This window comes from Camarhynchus parvulus, unplaced genomic scaffold (genome assembly GCF_901933205.1).
Source record: "Camarhynchus parvulus unplaced genomic scaffold, STF_HiC, whole genome shotgun sequence".
Classification (NCBI taxonomy): Eukaryota; Metazoa; Chordata; class Aves; order Passeriformes; family Thraupidae; genus Camarhynchus; species Camarhynchus parvulus.
This window is the reverse complement of record NW_022148649.1, coordinates 254-11,275: the sequence shown is the minus strand read 5'-3', so window position 1 is coordinate 11,275 and position 11,022 is coordinate 254. Positions and strand designations below refer to the sequence as shown.

Sequence of the window (11,022 nt, the reverse complement as noted above, 5' to 3'; positions counted from 1 at the left end):
GCTTCAAACAAGTAGTTGCATTTAAGCTGTTGATTTTAGCAAAACTAGGCTGAATTCTGTTGAAATGTGGAAAACTACATGAGAATCAACCAACAAAGGTGTCAGCTAGAAAGGGCCACCTTACACTAGGAATTAGAAATGCAAGGCTTTTCTCAGGATATGGAGCTCACGGGCGTATAGGAAATACAGTAGGGAATTCACAGAAGGAAGGTCCTGCTGATTACATCAAATAGGGGTCAGGTAGCCTCAAGGCACTAGCAGTTCCCAAAAGAACTACTGTTTAATGTCTCACTTAAGGCTGTGCATATGCCCATTAATCCATTGGAACAGATTTTCTACATTATCCCAGGTGTCACCCGCCACAATCTGAAGAGCAACTGTGAGACTACAAAGAAACAAGAAAAATCTCCTTTCATTAGCTACTAGGCTCCGTCACCAAAAGAACACTAAACTAGTTGAATTAATAAAATACACCCCATCTAGTAAGAACATCCTGTAATATGTTGCATGCAAGCTGGTTTTAGCTCATTTTGCAAGTAGGATTAATTTTTAGAACTTTCAACTTTCATGTTAATCCCAGATAATAGTGCAGTTTGGTAGATTAATCAGATTACAGGAAATGTCAGCATGATTTGATTTTAAATGATGTCAAGCATGTTACTAGAACTGTTACCCTCTCGTTTTATGAAAGGATGACCTGGAAGAATGACAGACAGGGTTCACCACATCTCAACAGTTGCAGACCTCTCCTTCAAGATCCTTTTAAAAATATGCTTTTTTTAGTCTGCTTTATCTCTGACTGACATTTTCTGACAGCAAGTTATAACATGAATTTTTAAAAGACATGGACTTTGTCACAACAATGGATTGTGTAAACAAACACTGTAAGAAAATGGTATACAAACTCACCTTTACACACACACCACTGATTCACCATCTGCTACAACCAAACATCTGATGTGTGTTTTCAGTTAAAAAACCCACCTCAGAGTCTACCTAGTCCTTCCCATTAATTTGATTCTTGAGCTTCTCTTTTGCATCTCTCTCGTTCCCCACATCTTCATTCTCATTGGTTACAGCAGGGCTCAAGCTCATTTTATTTCTGGTTAATCTGATTAGGTAAGAACCTGGGATTGTGATGTCAGTGCATTAGCAGAAGGAAGTAATGCTTCCTGCAGGAAAGATGGCAATTTTGACCTTCTAGAAGCAAGTCATGGTCTGACTGGAAGATTAAAACAGAGCCAGCCAAGCTGCAGTAATAACACCAACTCATTCTGCAAGAGCATCCTTCAAAGAGGGATTATGGCTCAGGGACTGCAGGTAAGGAAACATAATGTCCTTGTGTTTGGTTCTGTGCCTGAAGGGAGCTTTGGCTGGCGGGGAAAGGTCAGCTTCAGCAAAAACAGCAGAACACTGGAAATACTGCCTAATGAAAGGCTTTGGTTCTTACATTTACTGAGCAGAAAAGATGGCTTTCAGAGCAAAGGCATCTTGATAGACTCACTTTTCCGCAAATGCATGACATTATTTGACTTTATACTCATATTCTTTCATTCTGTGCTGACAAAACAATAGTTATGAATTTCTCTACTATACAAAATTTCTGTAGTTAATTTTGTTGTTTTGTCCACTTAAACTCAGAAACATATCAGTAATTGAACAGATGAGACTGAAACTAAATTAAATAACTAATTTCTCAAGTTATAAACTCATTATTTAAAAATGTAATGATTTTGTATGACAGTTTAGTAGATTGCTTTATTATTACGAGCTGTCACTGTATTATTCAGCATATGCCAAGGCAATATTCAACAATGCAAAGGCTTTAATGAGCCTGTAAGGCAGGTTGCTGTTGGTGATGGGGTGTTCAAACTGATGCAATCCTTAAAGTTCTGGTTTTGAAACTTTCATTAGGCTTTAAAAATGCTTCACACAGAGGATATTGTTGTAGCAGATATTGTTTGTACCCAAGACTCTCAATGAGCGGAGTTGTTAAACCAAGTAACAGCTATGAAGCTGCACTGCTGGAGTAGCTTTAAGCAGTAATGACTATTCACACCTTTATGCCTCAAGATGACCCTTTATTTCACACTAACATCCACACAGACAAACTCATCCCTCACTTGAGCTGAAGCAGTTGTGGTGTCACTCATCAAGTGCAGCAGGAAGCTCGGCTTTGGTAAGAAGGGTCACCTTTAACTTGCTGTGCAGAAGAAATGTTGTGCATTTATAACTGCAAAAGCAGATTGTAAAGCTGAAGTCCATTAAATACTGCAATCAGTATCACAATTAGGCAAAAGAAGCTGCTCAAATTGCAGGGAGCATTATCACTGCCTTTAAGCTGCAGTTAAGTAGAACGCAATGGACGTGGGAATCTTGGAGACAAAATAAACCAAAACCCAACAACAAAACAAACAGCACTTTTTATACTGGTGTCAGTGACTATCCTTAAAGGTGCTTTTTTTTGATACTTCAAATGATAATGATGTTTATGTGTTCCAGTAGTCTCAAATAATCATTGTCTTTGACCAATGCTTCTAATTAAGTCAGAATCTCATACCCTGCCTGTGTATTCACCACCAGCAGCCTCCCAGAGGCAGAAATGGGCCAGTTTGGAGCTGCAGTTGGGTCAATCGAACATCAAGCCATGAGCAGCTCTGCACTCACTAAAGCTGCTCCCAGTGCTGTGGCACAGCCTGACCCAGCTGATGCCAGCATCTCTCCACAATCAACGAGGCACGAACAAACCTGATCTAAAACCAATCCTGCACTTATGCTTTCACTTCACTGACTTCAGCCATGAAGAAAATAGTAACTAAATCAGGCAGAACAGAACTGCTGCCACCCACCCAGGCTCAGCTGCGAGGTCATTCTGCATGTTCTTGGACCATTAGGGCTGATCAGTTTTGAGTACTTGCAGAATATGCTTGGTCCAGCCAGGATGAGCTTCTACATCCATTGCCTTGTGCTACTATAATGTGTTCTCTGAAACTTCCTTTAACACCTGTCTCCAGTTTTATCTTTAAATGCAGGAAGCTATTCGTGGCCAATTTAAAATAAATGGCAGTAATTGGTTATTTCATTTTTGGCTGCCATGAGTTTTGCAAGTAATAACCTACTACTGTTTTCTACAGTTCATTTTTCTTTTCTTCCTAAGCACTTATCTCTCCTATGCCAAAGAAAAGAATTAAAAACAATTCATCTGTCTATAAAGAGTTTGCAGGTGTTAAGTTGTTGTTAGCAATACTTTATGCTATCACTGCTGAATCCACAGCTCTGTGCTTTTAGAAAGATGCTTTACTGAGTTCTGTGGAAGGTAACTGGTATGTAGATAACCTATTTTTCACTGTTGAAGCTTTGAGCCAGCTCTGAATTTTTCTTTCAGTTAGCTCTGTATTTTTAACAACAGCAGGGCAATATCAGGTGTGACAAAATCTCATTAATTTGAGGGGATTTTCCAAATTTATTTCTAAAATTTATATATTAAGCTCATTCACAATTTTTTCTACTTCCTTATATGTTTCCTTGCCTGGCTTTACCACCACTTTATAAATGAACAAAGCATTCATCAAGGTCTTGAAGGGAGGTAGAATCCAAAGACATCGATCTGTTTGGGGCCAGAAGAGAAACCCAAAGGGAGATTATGGATCTTCTAGACACGCAGACATCTCTGGGTGCAACAGCCTGAAATCAGCATGTTGAATAAAGAGCTGTAATCTGACACCCTGGAAGCAAAAAGGGTTAGGGTCCAGATCTGTGGGACACAGCCCTGGCCAGTCCCCAGCCACGATGAGGAGCACTCTGCTCCAAAGGCAAACAGCACAACAGCTTCCCACCCCTGGGCGCCCTCTGAAGCTTCCCCTCTTCCCACTGCCATGCCAAAGCTTCTGCTTTGGGGTGAGCCATCTCCCTTGTCCTCTGAGACAGCTAATGGCTGGAATGTCAAAAGTTCAGCTGTGAATTCATGCTTAGAAGGCAGAGTTTTCTCTTTTACACGGAGGAAAATGATGATCAAGGTAGAGCAGCACCTCAAAGCCACATTCTGACCTGTAATCCCAATCTATTTGCTTTACATTTTAATCTTCACTTGCCTACCACATGAGCAAGCTACTCAGCTCTGCAGAACAGCAAATGGAGCAAGAGGGGAGGTTGTTATTGTTTTGGGTGGCTTTTTAAAGGAGTTGATGATGGCCAAGAATTTATCTCATAATGACTGGGGCAAAGTACTTGTTTATCCATTCACAACTCCATTCACAACTCAGCCACCAGCTCCTGAGCTATCAGATTGTGAACAGTTCTAACAGAAAGATCAAAAACTCTCAGAAATATTTTTATTTTGACACATTATTGGGGTGGAGGAATTTTTTCTTCACACTATCAGACTGGAAGCTTCTTCTTGTATGGCTTTGTTGCTAGTTTTAGACTTACTTCCCTTTCCCTTGCAGATAAGAGATGAGGAAAGCGGCTACAACAAAAATCTGTTTAGCATTCCTAAGCATTATGAAGAAGATTTAGAAAGAGTCTTCATTCCTCATGGACTCATCCTGGACAGGTATGAGGGTAAACAGAAAAGAACAGGGACAGTGATGCCAAGTTTTGTCCCTCCAAATGAAAAGACCGAGGTCCTTGCCCTGCGCAGCCCATGAGAAACATGGACACCCTGCAGCCTAACACTTCTGTCCTAAAGTCTAGTACAAGAGGGAGTTTATGGAGAGAATTCCTCTACAAGCTCTGGTAAACTTCCATGTTCCCTTAAATATCTTTAAGACCACCTATCCTGCAATATTAAGGTTTATGGATTAAATCAGTTTGTGCTGTGCAAATATGTAACTAACTTTCCTATGACTGGCTGTGGTAACAATTTGCTAGCTATAAAAACACAAAAGCAAGATGAGAATTTTTAAACTTTTTTTTCTTTTTTTTTTCTCTCACAGGACAGAACGTTTGGCTAGAGATACATGCAAGACATGGGAAGTCATCACATTGTTGCACTCTGTGTCCTTAAAGGAGGCTATAAATTCTTTGCTGATTTGCTGGACCATATAAAAGCACTAAATCAAAATGGTGATAAATCTGTGCCTGCTACCGTGGATTTTGTCAGAATAAAAAGCTACTGTGTAAGCAACTTTCTTTTCTTTGGAATAGTGACTCTGTCCATAGACTGGCATTCTAAATACTGGTAGTTTGAGTTTATGCATACAAAAATTGAGTTTATGCATACATTCTGTTCAAATTATGTACTAAAAAGGAACTGATTTACTGATCTTCCCAAAAGGGTGGATATTACACATTCACTGGAATAAACATATAGCAGAATACTCAACATGACAAAGCCAGGGGCAGATCTCAAACTCCCTCCTCTTGCAAAAAGGAAGAGCAGCACACCTTTCAAACAAATACAGGATAACCCTTTTGGGCATGCTTTATGTGACTTCAATCTCTTCTTTCTCCTTCTAGAATGACTCACCTGCAGAAAAAATCAGTTTTGTCGGAGAGGAACTGTCTACACTAAATGGGAAGGTACGAATTAGCATCTTCAGCTTTTAAAGGAAAACTGTTCTTGCGTATTTTCCAGGAAATCCATCTTTATTAAGATTTTGCTCCTGCATACTTCCAGCCCCTTAACACTGATTTAAATTGCTGGGCTTTGAAACAGTGAATAACCGATCTCAGTGGAAACTTGAAGTGATCAGTGATGACTGCTCCCAAAGATCCTATTCCCCATTTTATCCCAGAATGCCTAGAAATGAACCATATTAACCTGACTCATTCAGTGTGGCTCTAGAATAATAGTGCTATACATAGAGCAAGAGCAATGTACAGACCTGCCATAGGTGCCTTTATCCCTGCATTTTAAACTTTCATAAATACTTACAGAAAGACTCTTCAGAAAGCATCAAAGTAAAGTCAGTAGTAAAAGTGACAATCTGCTCTGAAAATCAATGTAACTTCTTTGTAACTGAGGGTTTTAGTGTGCTTTTCTTGGCTGTATAATTGGCTGAAAATTGGCATTTAAGTATTTTTTTTTTTTTTTTTTCCCTATGTAATCTCTTCCAGAACGTGTTAGTAGTAGAGGTAAGTAATGACTGAACAAGGGGTGGAATGACATGGATTTTTCTCCCTTCTTTTCAAATTAATACGTATTACATATAAGATAATAATTAATTATGTTACTGGGCTGCAGGTTGTTATGCTCTAATTTAATCCACTGACAGGCTGGTTTCCCTTTCAACCTTGAAGGATAATTTATTTTTTTATCTCTTTCAGGACATTATTGAGACTGGTAGAACAATGAAAGCACTGCTTTCAAAAATAAAAGACAAGAAACCAAGGATGGTAAAAGTCGTAAGGTACAATGATATAGCCACTAACTAACATATTCAAATAATTTGGGTGAATAGTCAGTGCATGCTGACAGGTGCTTGTTTGGCTTGAAGTTTGGGGGTGAGGAAGCAAATGCAGGAAAGTAATCCTTATTCAGCTGCTGAAAAATTAAGTGTTTCTTAAACTGAGAAATTTACCTGTGCACTACCATCTTCACTGCTCAAATTAATAAAAAAAGGTTTTATGGCTCTTTCCATGCAGTTATAAAGTCTGATGGATTCCCTGTTTCTTACTTTATGTTTGAGGGAAATTTATCTCTTTCCGTAGGTTTTCTAACACCACCTCAGTTGCCTCAATACTAGAATGACAACTCTGAGAATATTCTTAATATCCTCAACCACAGAAGTTTCCAGAACCTAAGAGTCTGTCAGCACTGGGGAGATAACTTCAAGTAGCATTCCAGATCTGCTTTTAGTAGATCTCTAAAAGGAAATTGTGTGGAATATTCCTGTGTCTGTCAAGTAACCACAATGCTTTATGAAAACAGTTGCTTTAAGCATCAGTTCTTCAGTCTTTCTAGTGACTGTCCAGGAGGTTCTCAGTTTCTTCTGAAGTGCACTGGCAAAGCAAGAATAGATGTCATTTTGCAAAAGAAATTGTCCTTTTCTCCCTCTCTGCCCACTAAAATCATTAGCAGCCACTTGGACACGCTTCCCCCTCTGTGCTATTCTAGTGTCCATTGCTGCACGGAAGGGCAAAGATCTGAGACACAGGATTGAAGGGAACTGAATGCAAGGTCGAGCCACTCGGACAGAAAGATCAGGGCCTTTCCTTCTCCCTCCACTGCAAGGCTGAACACTACTTCTTTCTGGGCAATAATCTCACTGTTTTAATTTAAGTGCATGAATTTAGAACCTTATAGAGAGGCGTGGCACAACAAAATATGTCGTGCTCTACAACTTAGAGCAAGACGTATTTTAAAAACCAACCTTCTCTGCTCTGCCTTTCAGTCTGCTTGTTAAAAGGACAGGTCAGAGCCCAGGTTACAGACCAGACTGTAAGTATTATGTTTTTCTAGCATTTTTTTTTGTATTTTCCAAAACACAGCCCTGCAATTTCACTTCAGGCAGCACATCTGACAAGTGGCACATAAGTTTCATGAAGGCCAAGAGAAATAGGGAGAAACTACAGAAAAACTTGTGAACTAATGACCAGCTACACCATCCTGAGGCCTCATGATCACCTTCTTTTTTCCCCTGAGTGCAGAGTTAGCTACTTGATATACAAATTTAACTATTTAGACAGCAGAAACAGGATCAAGCCTTAGCTGTGTTTTGCTCTGTTTTGACCCCAGAGGGCATTTGTTTTGACATTTGGCATTATTAAACTTGCCTTGTTTCCAAACTGAAAAGTCCTACTGAATCACAGTTCATCTACTTTCACTCAAGTAAAATCTCACTCCTTTTCTCCTTTCCCAGGACTAACTCAAAACTAAGTTTTAAACAATTATTTTGTTAAGAAAAATAATTCTCTTAACACCTTAATTTTATTACTAACTGATGAGAATGGTTTAGATTCTAACCTCTGTCATAAATTTACAGCTCAGATTCTTAAGAAAGCACCCTGAAAGAGATGGTGCCTATTACTCTCAGTTCAAGTATATGTTGAATACCAACTGTGCACTTAAAAGCTACTTACACCACTGAATTATAAAAAGAACTGTATTTTCCTTGCAGATACAGGCTTTGAAATTCCAGATAAATTTGTGGTTGGATATGCTCTTGACTAGAATGAATACTTCAGAGATTTAAATGTAAGTACATGCACATTCTTCCACTGCCAGGTAGCAGGTACCTACCTACCACAGGTACCTAGCAGGAATATTTGCTTCTACTCAGAGCTTCTCAACAATTAAAAAAATCTTCAATTCCACCTATAAACTTCCATTAAAAGAGCAAAACCATTTTGAAGGTGCTGAGTTGGTAATGCAATGTAGGTGCATAAAAAATGTTTGTGCTTCACCTTTTTATAATTCTACTCCACAAGTTTCATGGCTCAGCCATTCTGAACCCCAAGGATGGTGAGCAGCGTACAATCTGTGGCCCCATCTGAAAAGAAAATAACTTGTAATTTGACTTTAATTGGATATTTGTCTGTCTTAGTTCAATCCTATGTTGCTCTTCTGTCACCAAGTCTTTAAAGTGGCTGTGCAGGCACTCTGTGTGAAGGTTTTCCACACACTCATGGATAACATGGCTGAAAGGTCTCTCTTCCCTTCTTCCATTACAGCTTCCTTAGGCTGCACAGAGTAGTAGACTTGGAAACATCATAAACTAATAGGGTTGGTCTGTTTTCAAATGTTGTTCCTTAATTCTAGTTAACTCGGGAAGTTTTTCACTTCTAAGTCTTTTTACTAAGACAAACCAGTTCTGCTGAAGACACAAAATCTGTGCTATTGCTCAGCAACATGAAGGCGAATGCAGTAATTTAACAAGGCTAAGTTCTCTAGGATATATAAACCTATATGATGCCTTGTGAAGGCTGACTTAGAGGCTAGATGGATTTAAGGAACAAAGTAGGTACTTACTATAAGGCCTCAATGGATCCACCTTGGACAGCACAAGAGCCCAGCCAGGGCTGCACCCAAGATGAACCAAAATGGTCCCAAAACGCACGACTGCTCACGGGGTCTCTCACTTTGATCAGTTCTGCTCCATTTGCATCTTGGAGTTCATTGTCCAACTCCAGCTTTAGCCCATGCAGTCCCACCCTTCTTGCTTTTCTCTCTTTAGTCCATGTTGTTTGTGCTCTTGGGCCTGAGATTTGGATCATTTGTCCTTGGTCCCCAGCTAGAGAAGGAATTCTTTTGTCTCCCTACTCTGTGCAGAGAGCTCACCATCCCCTAATATGAGACTCAGAACTACACAGTAAAGCAGCACAGAATCTGGAAAATAGAAAATCTAAAACCTAGAGCATCATATATATTACAGATAAACTTGTAAAGAATATTCAAATCTCAAGTTTACTACAAGCAGGACACTTGCAACAATTATGGTTCTAGTGTGTTTTTATTACAATGCTGGGAATACAAGTGAAAAATCAGTCTTGCATTTCATTCGAAGATAGAGATTGATAAATATTGTATTCTTTTCTTTTAGCACATCTGTATTCTGAAAGAGAATGCCAAAGAGAAATACAGGATGTGATAACTTCAGTCTTCTGGAGCACTGATTCTTGGCTGCAGATTAGGTGATGTGAGAAGTGCTTATTATATGGCTCTATGCAGATATTTACCAAATGGATTCTAATGTATTGATTAGTAGTGCTGTATTAACATTTTAATAGTGAATGTAGTCTTGTAATTAGAAGGTAATTTTTGTAGAACTGTGTTAGTAGAGTTTGTTTTTCTTTTCTTCTCCCTAAGAAAGGAAGGAGACACTCTTATCAGATAAACAACCACAGGACACCTAAATCTTTCAGAGAAAAGAATTTATTGCTTTCCTAACAAGAAGAAATGGACTTTGTTCAGCCTCTTTGGCGCTGCGGGGATTAGGAGAAGAGGCTGACACTGACCAGACGGAATCCTGTGTTTGAATGGAATTTATGCATCATGTATGAAGTGGATGAATATGCAACAGACTATTGCTTTTAAAGATTACTCCTTTTGTTAGAGGAGTCCTTTTCCCGGGCTCGGGCGGCCTAGAAAAGGTACCCAGACGTCCGTAACTCTTTGTCTTTATTGTCTCATATTGTCCTAACCTAGCTTGTCTAAATTATTATTACTCTAATTGTATTACTATTTTTAGAACCATTTTTATTACTATTAAACCTTTAAAATTTTGAAAACAAGTGATTGGCGTTTTTCCCAGGTGACAAACATTACAGCAGAAAATTACTCCTGCTACTTGTGTGTCCCTAAGAAGAACGAGAAGCTAAATGTCAGTGCCCCGGACCTGCAGCTGGCTGATTCCCACTTGTACTATGGCTGAACACAAACTGCTGAGAGCCTGGCTTTTTCCCGTGCTGGAGGAGCAGCCCGGAGCTGGGGCCGAGGCTCTGGAGACATCGAGCGCTGCCACCGAGCCCGTCACGTTCGGGGCCCGGCAGCGACCCCAGCCCACTGTGCCCGGGGACCGAGGGAGCACCAGGGCTGGAACAGGCGAGCACCGAGCGGGGACACGGGCAGATCGAGGGCGGAACGAGAGGGAACCGAGGCGGCAGCGAAGCGGGACCGATGCGGGACCAAGGCCCTCCCAGCGCCACCGGCCCGGCCCCCGCCCGGCCCGGCCCCAGGCTCGGGGCCGCGGTTGCCCGGTAACCGCGCCCGGGCCCTCAGCGTCTGTGACGGCGCCGCGGCCTCAGCGCCCGCAGCCGGCCCAGCTGCTCATTCGCACTCGGCCATTCGCCACGCGAACTGCTCGCAGAGATTGCTCTCGACGAGTCCTGTGATTTCGTGCAGAATTGGTCTCTGGGAGCGACTCCGAAACTCGGAAAGCATTGCTCTTTGTGAGGGACTCCTAAATTTGCAGAACATTGGTTTCTGCGAGGGAGTCCTGAACTGGCAAAGCATTGGTCTTTGTGAGGGAGTCCTGAATTTCCTTTGAAGGTAAAGACTGACTCAAGTTGGACTTTCTAGTTTTGTCACATCTCTGCTCTGAAAGAGAATGCCAAAGGGAAATACAGGATGGGATAATGCCA

General features: G+C 40.7%; 1 pseudogene; it reads left to right on the top strand.

Moving 5' to 3' along the window:
* The first annotated feature begins 1,302 nt into the window (after positions 1-1,302).
* LOC115917006 lies at positions 1,303-9,530 on the top strand (annotated as a pseudogene).
* Positions 9,531-11,022: the final 1,492 nt, after the last annotated feature.